Source organism: Bidens hawaiensis, unplaced genomic scaffold, assembly GCF_021521415.1.
Source record: "Bidens hawaiensis isolate Kalapana, Puna unplaced genomic scaffold, B.hawaiensis_p1.1 tig00001179_1, whole genome shotgun sequence".
Classification (NCBI taxonomy): domain Eukaryota; kingdom Viridiplantae; phylum Streptophyta; class Magnoliopsida; order Asterales; family Asteraceae; genus Bidens; species Bidens hawaiensis.
Genome location: NW_027491068.1, coordinates 28,592 through 40,195, shown reverse-complemented (window position 1 = coordinate 40,195; position 11,604 = coordinate 28,592). Strand labels below are relative to the sequence as shown.

The 11,604-nt window shown below is 32.7% G+C and overlaps 1 pseudogene; it reads right to left on the bottom strand.

Moving 5' to 3' along the window:
• Positions 1-663: 663 nt before the first annotated feature.
• LOC143561698 (protein Brevis radix-like 4) lies at positions 664-11,000 on the bottom strand (annotated as a pseudogene).
• Between the last annotated feature and the right edge of the window lie 604 nt (positions 11,001-11,604).

Here is an 11,604-nt window from a genome sequence, read left to right as displayed (position 1 = left end):
TACATTGGGTCAGATAAAGTGCTTGCAGTTCTTTTAATTTATAAAAGGAAACAAAGCCACAGCTGATATGTTTTTATACACAAACCTTAATACATAATGTCTGATATAAAAAACATCCTTACCAGCTAAACTATTCGGTTTTTCAATGGATTTGGCTATTACAACTACAGTACATGTGTTTTATATACTTAAGTGAACACTTGTTTACTTCAAAAACACTAGAATACTTGTGTTTTATATATGATTTATAATAATTCAATAGCCCAATACATAAAACGGTCATTGGTGATATTATTTATATACATACCTCGTGCTTTGGCCTGTATATAACTTGGGTGGGCCTATAAACAAAAAGCCCAGTACAGGCTCTCCAAAATCCAAATTTTCCCCAAGCCCAGTTGGATTGGAAACAAGATATAATGAAGAATCTAAACTATTTTAATAAAAAGATGAAAGTTCATAAACAATACCTCTTTGTTCCCGAACACAACAGTTTCTCTTTCTCCATCCACCATATATAAATAGAAATTATTTGTTCCTAGCAACATTAATAATTTAATTTCTATCAAAAAATGGAAATCCAAAAGAAAAGACTAGATATCTCTTTGAACTTAATAATCACTTGTAACACCAGCAACAACATTCAACACTTTGTTGAAGCCAACTTCATATATATTTTGCTGCTCACAAAAATTGCTTATGAATCCTCGCTCGGTTTTCTTCCCACCATAGCCTCGCATGCACCTCCCCAAATTTATCTTTGCTGCACGTACACCAATTAAAACTAACATGTAACGAATACTTTTATTATTGAATCATAATGATTTATACATGCGAACCTGAATCTAACACGTTTAAGTTCCCTTGACCCGCTCGCAAGTGCTTTGATAGTAATGTAGACTCCTGGCTCAACTTGTTCCACCCACTCATTCTCCACATCACTTACATAGCTCATTGATAGCTCTCCTGACTGCTCAGCCTCGCGTGACGAGCTAGTCCTTCTAGAAGCATCCACGGATGATGTTTCTGTCTTTGCTCCATAAATACTTGACACTTTTGGAGTAACAGTGAGACCTGATATGTCCTGGTTGGACCGAACCACTGTCGGGTGGCTTAAGGTTCCAGGTAGCCTTTCTTGACTCAAAGCTGGTGTTATTGGACTGTCCTCAATACATTCAAATTTAGAATTACTCTGTTACACAATTACCTTAATTAACCTCAAATGAATATTGTAACTAATAATAAGATTTGAAGAAACACTAGGCGACCCTGGCAGATTACGGATAATCTTAGGGTTAAGTAGATGTTTCCCACGAGAGTTAGGTCCGGCAAAGATGGTTATTCTTCTTGACCTGCAAAACAGACACCGTGAGCTCGTCACTTAGAAGGGGGGGTTCCTCCTTGTGACCACCATCCGGCGTGAGAATCAGACTAGATTGCTCTGAATATAGGTGTATATTGAGAGAAATAGCTAGAGGATAAGATAAGATGATATGAGATGATGATACCGTTCCAAGGTGTTGGAGTATTTATAGCCGAAGGTAGGTTTCCAAGCAGGTACGACCAGCTGTATAATATTCCTTTTCCACCAACTACGGGCTATGTACGTGCCACGATGGGAGTTGATGGGTAGGCAGCGGCTGATAGTGACATTTTGTACTGGAGCGTGCTCCTCCTCGTACTATTGTCGGTGAGCTGTCACCCTGTGATTGATTCATGGGCTGCTTTGGTCAGATCTTGTCTATTTTGTCCATACCTTGGCAGGTATAGTACAAAAGATCTTCCAGAAGTGTACGGACTGGCTCATTTGGGCGGGAATATTCCCGCCTTGCTCATTCCTTCCTCAGGTGACATTGCTGAAGTGTAAGAGCTAGTGCCTTATGCGTGTAGCCTTACTGTTAGTGCGGGTAGCCTTCCTTCCTGGCTTGTACCCATAGCTGCGGGAACAGGCAGGGTACTGTACCAAGGGAGGCTTTCCTGCGGGAACAGCTGGCGTACTGCGTGTAAGGTCTTCATCTCTCTGAACATGGTGGGTCCTGCAGGGCCAGTTAGTCTTTGCGCAGACGTACCTCTTCAAGGTGTGTCTTGCGGGTCCAACTGGGCTTTGCGGGGACCTACCTCTTCAAGATTTTAATTAAATTGATTACAATGATATTTTTTCCACCTCGTCTTCAGATCTTGGAGGCGTTGGAGAGGGAAATGCATGTCGGTTTAATCTTTGGACATTGTAAAGTTCCGTCAGTTTGTCGTAGTTCTCTTGCCACCATTTTTGAGCTTGCCACTTATTAAACGTCTCTCGGCTAACGAAAAACAAAAATTATAAGTCTAGCTATTTTCTGGAATAACAAAAATAATGGTTTTTATTTTTGAGTAAAATATGGGTAAAAGTGAGTTGTAAAGTTGTGTGTGTGTTGGTACAAAAGGACTAAGTAGTCTGCGTGACTACACTACCATAAAGGGTATCTTTATGCATAATAGGGTTGTTGTTTAGGCCATATTATATGTGGAATTGTGGATAATGTATTCCACTTAAATAGAATAATAAGATCCTAACCACTAGTGTTTATCTAGAAGGACATTGCTTCTTTTTCTTTTTGCAGTGCAGAATTGAATATGTATTGATTTGATCTAGGAGATCTGATGTCTTTACTCCTCACACACAGGGGAAGGTTTTATGCATAAGACAGTTTTTGCGAGAAAAGAAAGAACAAAATAAATTGTTCATTTCTTCAATTTTAAAAATACAAAGAAATGGTTAAAATGCAATGTGTATTCATATCATGTGAATACACATATCATGTGTAGGTAAATATAAAAAACTGAACAAAAATAATCAACATATTAGTTCAATAGTTTTTTTTAATGTATATAACATAGACATTGTATGTAAGAAGTAAATTTAAAAATAAAAATAAAATGAATCATTGATAAAAAAATATATATATAAGGATATAGGTTGGTTGTTTTTGTTCTCATATAATGGTTTAAAACAACAACAAAAAAGAGCAAGATTAGTGAGAAAATGAAATGAGTAAAGTAATGCAAATCAATTGAGTGTGTTAAAAAAAGCAAGAAATAATCCATCATCTAATGATGAAAAAGGAAATTGTTGGTCAAAGTTTTACCCATGACCCAAGTGAATTCTAAGACAAAAAGCACAAGTGAATATGTAGTTTTTAAACCATCAATCATGCCCATTTAAAAAAAGTTCATATCCACCCTTAACACACTCACATTGTAAACTCCAGTTTACGGTGTAAAGCTAAACTGTAATTTATCTTTGTATGAAACTGTATTTTACATAATTTGTAAAATATAATTTGATAACTTATTTACAAATTTATTTTCTGAATCATTATAAGAGAATCTCATATTATTATTTATTATGTATATTTATATATTTTAAAGTTACATAACTATTTATATATATTTTAAAGTTACATAACTATTTATATATTTCAAACTAATATAACTTTTTAAAAATATATATCTTAATTCAAAGTTTATATTTTAATTCAGTCCTTAAGTTTTCACATTTAATAGAGTTTACTCGTATAATTATTTTGATTATTATAATTTGGTGTACTCTATATAATTAATTTGTTATTAGATGAAATAAATTAATCTTTTCTTTTTGTTCGAATTGGTTTAATGAAAGAATAAATGTTAATGTTGATAATATCATATACAAAATAGTCGTTAGAAACTAGCCATTATAAAATTATAATACTTTAATAATAAAAAATAGTAATAAATAATAAATTATGCTAGTTTAAAACATATGAATATACTAGAATAGTGTCCGCGCGATGCAGCGGGAAACTGGAAACACATACTTTGATAATCATGTAACAAATTTTTAGGTGTTTATTATTTCGTTTGAAACTGTGAGACCGTTCACCAGTTTGGTTTCACGGTTGAAACCGGAGCTGGCCGTACATATTTAAATATTAATTATTTACTTATTTAGTATTGGATATAATATATATTAGACATAGTTCAAATATAGTTAACCAAAGTTTTATTTAATACGAGCAAACTCATCTATTAAAACTTTAATTTAGCCAAATTTACAGTGTTTTTTTTATAATATTTGTTCTTGTTATGATTTCGTCTTCTATTTATTCTCATAAGGTTTATTATTTATGTGACCAAAGTTATCTTTGTTCATAGTATGATTCTCTTAATAACGTATTAGTTGATGATTAGTTTGAAGTTAAGGTATATGCTGATTAATAATTCTTATTTTAAATTTTAAACTCAATTTTTTTATCGAAGTACAAACTATATCGGAACCTAATCATTGGCAATGGTTCGGTTTAGTTTGGTTTTAATTAGAAACAATTTAATTTCGGTTTTCGACGACAAAAAAACGTGCAAATTGGCTCATGGTTTACTTTAAAACCATCAAAAGCAAACCGTACACACTTTTGCACAAATTTTTTTACTTCAAAAACTATAGCAATATGATACTCAAATTAAAGATAATAAAATGCTCGTTTTTATGATGCCATTTATTTTAAAAAATATTAACGTACGAAAAAGTTATGACTGTTTAAAAACCGTGAGGGTAGTTTGGTTAAAAGTGAAAATAAAATAATATATAAGTAAAAGACAAAGGACCAATATTGTAATTTCAATGGATGAAACTTGTTAATATATTAAAGAAATTGCAAATGCAAGTGAGATTAAATGTTACAATGTCATTTTTGCCCCTGGTTGATGTTGTAACTTATGCATAAAGTATTGTACATTACTTAAAAAACTTAATTTGCCCATTATTGATATATTATATATAGTATAACACGTTAATAAACTGCAGTTACTAAATGAATAAACTACCGCTTACAAACAAATATTTTGTCAACTGCAATCTGTCATTTTGTTGTAAACCGTAGCTTGCAGTTTGACATGATGCTAAATGACTAGTTATGTATGTATGAAACCTAGACCCCTTAAATAATAATCAACCCAGTCCGGGCAAGGTTCAACATGCAACCAAATTACACAATGTAAAGTGATCTCTTGATAGATTATTTCATATTTATGTACGTTCCCGGCAAAACTTATGAAACCATGTGTATGACCATGTTTGGTTTGATGTTGTGCCCCAGCTCATTGACAGTTATGAAAATGGTACTATGTTATTATATCTCGTTAAACTTAAAATTAGATTACTATTTCTGGTTTAAAAGTGGCAAAGCATGTTGTTCATTCTTGTCAACCTGTCCATCACTAAAAAACAAACTAGATACACGTAGGTTGGACAAAGTAATATAAACGCTTGAGAACAGACCATTTCTCCGACAAGGTAACAACATTTTGGAGAAAAAGTATACGTAAAGAAAACACAGCCCCCCCCCCCCCCCCTAAAGAATTGCTAATAGGGGGATCCCTCATCATGATGCTTGCAGTACAATCGGGACAATGTTTAAGGATATTTTCGGTACGTAAGAGTCACGACATGTTTGTATGAAGATATATATGTGCTTGATTAAACAAGTATTCATAATTTAAATATTCTAATATATCTGATGTCTTGGATATGGTTTGTAGTCGGCGTCTATTTGCAATCAGTCTCTCTATTTCCTATGATAGAGGTATAGTTTTCCTACGTCTCACCCTTTCTAGACTTTACAATATCATTGCTATAATTGGTAGGATATTACTGTCTATTATTATTGTTGTTAGTAATATTATATAAAATAATATATTGTAATTAATGCATACCGGCAAAATAAAGAATTCTGGTTGGTGTTGATAAAATCTATCACGCTGACGGGTATCAACCTGTAATATAGTTTGTAACGCCAACCTGAGATTAGAAGTGTTTCTTTGCGTAGAAGAAAAAAATAAACTTAAATGAGTTTCATGAACGATATAAAATCAACTTTAAGTAGAAAATCACACTCATAATTCACTTGTACATAAATTTATGTAAGATAATATGTAGAGAGACTAATACATACATGCTTTTATCACATTCAGTTCAAAGCAACATGTACACATATTTTACACTTCTCATGATTATTGTAGTTTTCTATCTAAGAATGATATAAAATAATGATTCTGATGACTGTGTCACCTACCAAAGAAACATTCACTTTTACATGTAGAATAACAACCAAAAGAAAAGAAACAAAATAGCAATTGCCATGAGAAATTTGGAATTCAAGGCTCTTGAATCACAAGCCTTTTTATAACAGAAAGTAACTAAATCATGGTAGTGCCAACGAACGCCATCTCCTTTAAAGACCGATAGTGACAGGCTAAATAATTTATAATTGAAGGAGTTAAAAACTATATGCTAGTTTATACGTATACGTGTGTGTATATATAAAACTTATTGTTGTTTTATTTAATACAAATTGTTCAATAAAAGTTTCGTAATAAATTTCTTCTAACAAATCTTTTCCGGTTAACAAATTAGTCAATCCATTTAATTAAGACAGAATTACAAATTTTGTCCTTTAAAATAAGACGAATTACGGTTCGTGTCCTTTTCTAAGTTTCCTTGCAGGCGGTGTACTTTAAACTTTTTTTTCCTACAAGTTATGTCTTTTACGCTAACTGGGTTAGAAAAACTCTGTTAAATCCCATCACGTGAGAAGCATGTGAGGGTAGTTTTGTCTTTTTGCCTACCCTTCTTCTTCTTCTTCTTCTTCTTCAGTATCTATTAACACACACACTTTGGATTATCAATTAACAATCCTGAGCGTTGACATAGTTAACATAACCATACCCAAGCGACCTTCGAGTAGACAAATCCCTACAAACCCTAACCGACACCACCTGTCCTATCTGGTTAAACAACTCATACAACTGCGAATCGGTAACACTAAACTCCAAATCCCCAACGTACAACGACGTCGGCACAAACTGCGGTGCACCACCGGCGCCAGGAACACCGCCGCCGTTGACCGATTGAGGCTGCTGCTGCTGTTGAACCACCTGCGCCGCCATCTCAAAACCCTAGAAATAATTTATACTTTTTTCCAAATTTTTCAACTTTTTTTTTTTGTTTTGTTTTTGGAATTGATAAGGGGATAGAGGAGAGGGAAGGGTGATAGATAGATAGATATTGATAGATTAGTCGGAGGTCCGACCGGCAGATCGCCGCTAGGTTACGGCGGCGAGAGAGGCTAAAAGTAGTAGGTGAATGGAGGAAGTGAAGATAAGAGGGTTTGTACGGTTGTCAAAGTGTGAGGGCTGGAATGGGAAGGATTGGATCTTGCTGCTGACATGTGAAGCGTGTGTGAATCTCTGAATCTTTTGATGGTTATGTTAATTCATCAATTAACAATCAGATGGAGAAGTGAAACCCTAGATTGTTAGTTGATGAATCCAAAGTGTGTGTGTTAATAGAAGAAGAAGAAGAAGAAGGGTAGGCAAAAAGACAAAACTACCCTCACATGCTTCTCACGTGATGGGATTTAACAGAGTTTTTCTAACCCAGTTAGCGTAAAGGACATAACTTGTAGGAAAAAAAAGTTTAAAGTACACCGCCTGCAAGGAAACTTAGAAAAGGACACGAACCGTAATTCGTCTTATTTTAAAGGACAAAATTTGTAATTCTGTCTTTAATTAATTTTAATTTTACCTATAAGGCATTGTATATTTATACTTTTTTCTACGTTTGTTAATAAAGATCCGCCTATGCCTCAAAAGGAATAACATTGGAAAACACCGTTGTACTCGAAGGGGAAATTGTTGTATGTAACTGATGATTCTGTTTAACCCTTTAATTCTGGTTTAACATGGATTGTTAATACGTGATTGTTTTTACGTATTATTACTCTAAAGGTACAAATTTTAAGAAGCGAAAAACATGAATGTCTACTATAAGGTTGTTCTAAAGCTCAAATGAAAACACAATATATTTCTTTCACTTCCAACTGATTTCTCTTCAAAATAAAAACTTGAGAACACAAATTAGTTTGATAGTTCAATCAATATTCATTTATTGATGTTGAACTTAAGATATAATGTATTCTAATATGGATACTGAAATAGTCTTGATCATAGGAAAGACTGAATGAAGCCTACAATATCTACCTTCATATATATTCTAAGATTCTTTAATTTAGCATAAAGCAGCATATCAACCTCACAAGCAACCATAAAATAAAAATATTTATATATACAGTTAGTTAAACTAAACCGTCATATAATAATTATATGGATACCAAAGGGAACCCATGACGAAACCTATAACTAATAACTAAAAAAAATACTATATATAAAAAATAATATTCAGAGTATGAGTATGACAAATTACCTGAACCGGATTCGTTTAAGATGGTTACCGCCACGTGGCAAAGACACAAAAGTAATAAGCACGCCCGGTTCCACCTGAGCCACCCACTCCTTCTCCTCCACCACCACACCGGCTCAGTCCTCCGGCCACTGCCCGACACCGACACGTCAGCACTACCACTACCTGACCTCGATCCTTTACTCCCGTTCCGACGGTACGACCACCGGAATCTATACACCCTTATTGTTATATAAATTCAAACGATCTGAATACTGACAACATTCCAACATTTACATGGTCTTATGTATCACTTTGGACAAGGTTGTTGATCGTATGTTATTCATTCGGTTTTTCTTGGCACATATTTGAAGTTGGTTGTGCTTGTGATGTGGCTTCACTGGCTTGTTGGCTTCTCCATCAAATGGGGTGGATTTTATCAGTAATTCAGTATTCTCAATTGTCAATTACGGACAAAGACATGAAACAAGTTATATGTGGCACTAATTTACTCTAGGGTTTGAAGGATTTAGAAACAACTGATGAAATCACGCTTATTTCGTTTAATCAGATTTGTTATAGAACTAGATTATATAACAGTTACTAAAATAAAGCAATCGTATATTTTATAGCGTTCTAAATCTACTAACATGAGGACTTGCTTCGGTTAAAACACGGGAAACTTAATTTGTGTGATTTTACCAATTTCAACGTTTAGATTATCACCTACTAGTGTCATCTATATAATAGCCGACATTTTATACTCGTAATCATCACAATCAAAGTTATACAGGACACTCCAAGTATCTGCTTATGTAAAGACATAATGGCCGTTGGATTTAGCCCGTATTAATCGATACCAACAGCTGCACCACTCCACTAATTTCAGATTGTCAGTACATGACAAAATTTCATCTTTAGCAGGTTGGTAAACCTGAGCTCCCGAACGCAGTTTCACACCCATTTGTTATGTTACTATTATTTTTTATTATAATAATTATAATATTGTTATTGTGAAATAATTTATAATATTGCTATATTATTACTATTATATACAGTATCATTATTTGATGTTACTTTATTTAGTTTAATTTGATTTTTCTTTGATAAAGTTGTGCTCATTAACTAAAAAAAATCTAAATGCACCGTTTTGTTTATCTATCTTTTTGTCAATATTTCGTTATAAAGCTTAATGAAAATCAAAACGTATTCAAAATAAAGTATTTTTTTTGGAACGTAAGCAACTTTTGTTCGAATTTAATTAGTGAAATGTTAGTTTTATTTGCATTTATGTTAATAAAACATCATCTTATTTTAAAAAGAATTTCAATTTAAATTTTACTTATTTGAACTAATTACCTCCACACTCTTTGGTGTAGTGGCAAAGGTGGTTGGACTTGGAGTTAAAATGTGAAAATGGAGGTGTAATCCCCTTTGAGTCGAAGTATATGTAATTAATTGTATTTGAATTAATTAATCCATTAATTTTTTTTAAAAGACCAACTAAGATATGTAATATATATAAGGTGAGAAAACGACCTACGATATTAATTAATTAGAAAATTACCAGCATTAAAAAGAAAAAAAGAGAAAGAAAGAAAGAAGAGGAAGAAGAAAAAAACTGGTTCGGAATGAATCGTGAAAATTGATGTAGATCTGTCTTAAATGATTGTTTAATTCAAACACATGATCAACACATTTTTTTTGTCTTCATTCATCAAATACTATATATAATTGATTTTTAAATTAATCTTTTAAACTTCTATAAAAAATTTAAACTTCAATACATACATAAACCCAAGATACCTTATTAAAATTGCTATATATATTAGGGTCAAGTTATTCTACAAAGGGTAATAAAAATAAAAAAGGTGAGAAGCCACAAATAATTGACATGTGTCAAGTGAGGACCAAAGGAAAAAAAAGTATAAAGGTAATTGTACACATTTTCTCTCTCCACATGCAAGGCACATGTTAATACCCCCATCATTTTAGAACGTTTATAACTTTTTCGTATGATATTTTTTTAAAAAAAATTCATCATAATAACAAGCATTTTTTATCTTTAATATGAATATGATTTTTGTTATATAAAACTTAAAATAAAAATCACGTCATTGTGTCTTTTCGCACACCATTGTGTCTTTTTGCTTATCATTTTGTCTTTTTTCGCACACCATTGTGTCTTTTCGCACACAATTGTGTCTCTTCGCTTATCATTGTGTCTTTTCGCACACCATTGTGTCTTTTCGCTTATCATTGTGTCTTTTTTCGTCATTGTGTCTTTTTGCACACCATTGTGTCTTTTCGCTTATCATTGTGTCTTTTTTCGTCATTGTGTCTTTTTGCACACCATTGTGTCTTTTCGCTTATCATTGTGTTTTTTCGTCATTGTGTCTTTTCGCACACCATTGTGTGTTTTCGTTTATAATTGTGTCTTTTTTCGTCATTGTGTCTTTTCACACACCATTGTGTCTTTCGCACACCATTGTGTCTTTTCGCTTATCATTGTGTCTTTTTTCATCATTGTGTCTTTTTTCGTCATTGTGTCTTTTCGCTTATCATTGTGTCTTTTTTCGTCATTGTGTTTTTCGCACACCATTGTGTCTTTTTGCTTATCATTATGTCTCTTTTTGTCATTGTGTCTTTTCGCACACCATTGTGTCTTTTCATACACCATTATGTCCTTTTTCGCCATTATGTCTTTTCGCACGCCATTGAGTCTTTTTTCGCGTATGTACACCATTGTGTCTTTTCGCTTATCATTGTGTCTTTTTTCGTCCTTGTGTTTTTTTGTCATTGTGTCTTTCAACTCATCATTATGTTTTTTTAAATACTAGTAACACCATTGTGTAATAATAATATGTAAAAATAATGATAAAATAACAACAAATTATCTAATACATAAAACACAAAGATTAATACATGTTACACAATAACTTGAAACGTAAAACACAATGGTGAATACGTATAACACAATGACCTAAAACGTAAGACACAATGGTGAATACGTATAACACAATGGCCTAAAACGTAAGACACAATGATGAATATATATAACACAATGACTTGAAACGTAAAACACAATGGAAACAATATATTACACAATGACACAATGAACAACAAAAAAACATAATTAAAAAACCCATTAATTTTTTTTTATTTTTATATAACAATATGATACTCATATTAAAGATAAAAAACGCTTATTATTATGGTGACTTTTAAAAAAAATATCGTATGAAAAAGTTATGGACATTTTAAAATAATAGGGGGAATTGACATGTGCCTTGCATGTGGGGAAAGAAAGTCAACAAAGGTGTGTTATTACCTTCATGTCCTTTTATAAA